The sequence below is a fragment of the Notothenia coriiceps genome, unplaced genomic scaffold (assembly GCF_000735185.1).
Source record: "Notothenia coriiceps isolate Sejong01 unplaced genomic scaffold, NC01 NC01_scaffold00037246, whole genome shotgun sequence".
NCBI lineage: Eukaryota > Metazoa > Chordata > Actinopteri > Perciformes > Nototheniidae > Notothenia > Notothenia coriiceps.
This window is the reverse complement of record NW_011369947.1, coordinates 13,969,930-13,973,230: the sequence shown is the minus strand read 5'-3', so window position 1 is coordinate 13,973,230 and position 3,301 is coordinate 13,969,930. Positions and strand designations below refer to the sequence as shown.

The following is a 3,301-nucleotide window of genomic DNA, read 5'->3' as shown; positions in this document are numbered from 1 at the left end:
ATATCCAAAAAGAGCAAGAGCAGCATACACAAGTATTTACCACATGGCAGTACACACACTATTCCCCTCTAATGTGTTACAGTATGTAATGATTATGTTGCACCCCAACAATGCATCTTCAAATTCAAAGGGAGATCCTGGGGAATTTCTCTTCCCCCCCTTTAAGGTCAGACAAAGATGTCTTTCCCCTGCATCTGATATGGTATGAAAGATATATGTGCTCATTCTTTAACAGGAACTCAGATCCCATAGCATGTGCTTCTAAGATCTCTGTACGGATTTGAGCAGCATATTTCTTTCAGGTTCCGAGGCACAAGAACTCTCTTCCCATCACTTACTCTAATGTGTCTCACACAATGGCATTATCCCCTGCTGTCCACCCACGGACTGTCTCTCCGGACAGCCTGTGAGACACACACACTTCTGTACAAGCCTTGACACCTTAGATCCGCTGCTGGCACTCATATGTAGGGTGAACAAATGTCTCCAGTGATTTGGGTCATTCTGGATTTGATGCAGTTTCCCCTGAATGTATATAATGAAAACAGACACATACAGTACAGAGGTAGCAATGTTATGTTTTTCTTGTAAATTACAGATTTTCTTTTTGTAATACATTCTTTGTAGCTTGCTTATTGTGCCAAGCAACTTTCTCCAAATGACCTCAGACGAGGGCGTTGACAGCAGAGAATGTCATGTCGTTGCATCATGCTCGTCAAAGGATTTTAATTAATTGCAGGTCTTTATCATTGCTGGCATTGAAATGAAACACTTTTTGTTCTTGTTGTTACTTGAAGCTTTATTCAAAGTTTTGCATTTGTTCAGATATGTCATTTTTTTCTCACCAAAACCCTCTCACTCATATTGTAAGAGAAAATGTTTTACACTGTAGCATAAACCGAATAACTTTTTTATCCATCATATTAGTTTTTATATTTTATTGCAATTTTCGTACCTAAAAATATAAATAAAGAAATCTGATTTTACTAAATATAGATCCATCATACATGATCAATCAAACATGCTCATTCATCTACTCATTCATTCCTTCATAATGACTTTCTAAGTTGTTCTAAACACAGGCAGTGATCATGTGAAATGAATACCTTGTGGATAAAGAATTAAAAAGACAACTGTTAGCAGATCATAAGAAAACCACGTGGCATCACTCGTAAAGCGTGATAGTGATGATGATCCGGGAAAAGCAGGTTATGAAGCCCAAGGTTAGGTCCTGTAATTGGAAATAAAAAGGACAAAACAATAATGAATAATAGTAAAGATTATTTCCAGTGTGGAAGAATTGAATTCATAGAAATGGATAAAAAAACAAATTAACGCTTTTATATATTCAGCTTTTAAATGTCAGGGTTATATTTTTCTGGTCGCACAGATTCATATTAATTTCAGCAGTAAATCAGCTTGTCGGACATCAGAGTATTTGTGATCGTGACATGGCAGTTATAAAAGGTTTTATGTGAGGTTGACACTTACACACGAACATGCGGATGCACATGCCACACATGGCGATGACGCTGGAGATCTGAAGGCATCTGCCGCACTCTCCACTCATCAGACAGTTCCTTGTCTTCAGGCAGCACGTGGGACACTTCCTCCCGGAGCTTTTAGTCTCCGTCTCCTCGTATTTCGGAGGCTGAGTCCGCCTCGTGTCGTTGCTCTTCTCATCCCAATCCAAGTCCTCATCTTGAAATGTTCCCATGATGTTTGTTTGGTTTTTTTTTTCAACAAAAGGCAAGTGGAGTACAATAGCGTGAGGACTGATGGATCAGAGCTGTGGAGACAATGGCAGAAATGTATTATCGTATGTGTGCCACAGCTTCACTACAGCTGAACTCTCACAGGGGATAATGTGAAGCATATTATGTGTCGTCTCCCACTCTCAGGCTTCACAAAACAGGCTTTGTTTACAATAACAACAACAACTGTCCAAAATGTCATAATGCTGTGATTTCTGTTCTGTTCGTTTGGACTTGGCAGCTCTGAGTGTAACAGTGAACGCTATGACTCAAGCTTTGTACATTGCACTTACTAGGCGGTGTATTGTTTTTCACCTCCATCTTACTTTGTTTTTAGGAATCTAGGCAAGTACGCAGGTAACATTCCTGAATTCAACACCTCCTTAAAATGTAGAGGACATAGTATAATCGAACATACAACAACACACACTCTAACTCTACTAGACTGCACCCTACTGAATCTGTGTATCTCTACGTACAATGATCTTCATATACATAAAGATACACAGATTATCAGGTTTGATCTAGCCATAATGATTGTTTCAAATGATTTCTTTCAAATCTTGAATCTTTTACAATATATACATAATGAAAAGTCCTTTTTAGCAATAAAGAGCAGAACAAATGAAAAGCACAACTGTTCCCTTTCATTAGAGTAGAATCCTCTCCCAAAAGAGTGAATCATTAACACTGCAGCCTAAACTTAAGTCCCTATGAACACTTTATTGAGTGAAGTCACATTGATTTGACAGATTAACAATTCTTCCGCGCTGATGATCATTTCTCGGGCCAGGAGTTGAGGCCCCCTGTTTTAACTGTCGGATACAATTGCTCCCCACAGACATTATCAGATATTAAGTGATAACCCTGATGGTGAAATAACGTCTTATCTGTGCCATCCGATGGCTCCCCATTTATTACCACTGACAGCAAATTAGATTGCTGGCATCTGGAGGGTATACCGGCGTTTTGAGTGCACCTTTCCATCTCATTCTGCTTTCAAAACTCCATTGGTTTTCAATCATAAGTAATGAAATTCCATCAGCCTCCTCGGCCATGAAAGCGACTTGGAAAGGAAGTGAGAGACGGCCATTAAGAGTAGAGAAAACGAGCCTTACCCTTTGCTTTCAGAGTCGCCTCTCTGTCGGGTCGAATCTTTTCTTTTTTGTAGAGCAGACTTTTGTTAGAGCAGAGCACTGAACACCTTAACCCTAACAGAGACTCACAGGCTGTGTATGGTGAACAGGGTGTCAGCCTCAGATTACATGAGCAGGACAGGTGTGTTTTCAGGTATAACTGGTTCTACTGCCCTGCCCAGAAGGATTGTAATTACAGAAACAAGCCATGTCCTTTTTAAAGGTGTGACTAAGAGGCCCCACCTACATACATTAAATATGTTTAAAATTCCAGATTCTCCCATTATTTTTAAAAGGTTTACTTTTAGTATTTACATTATCATTATATCTTAAAGGGGCCCTCTAATGCTAATTTGTGTTTTGTGCCTCTACTGTGACATGTTTACATGCTTTAATGTTCGAAAAGGTCTG

The 3,301-nt window shown here is 39.3% G+C and overlaps 1 long non-coding RNA gene across 1 annotated transcript; it reads right to left on the bottom strand.

Annotated features, from left to right (window-relative positions):
• Positions 1 to 778: 778 nt before the first annotated feature.
• On the bottom strand, positions 779 to 3,004 carry LOC104965861 (uncharacterized). The gene is made up of 3 exons (XR_800589.1): positions 2,873 to 3,004; positions 1,492 to 1,789; positions 779 to 1,231 (listed from the first exon to the last, which is right to left on the bottom strand). It is a non-coding gene; the product is annotated as an uncharacterized lncRNA (long non-coding RNA).
• Positions 3,005 to 3,301: the final 297 nt, after the last annotated feature.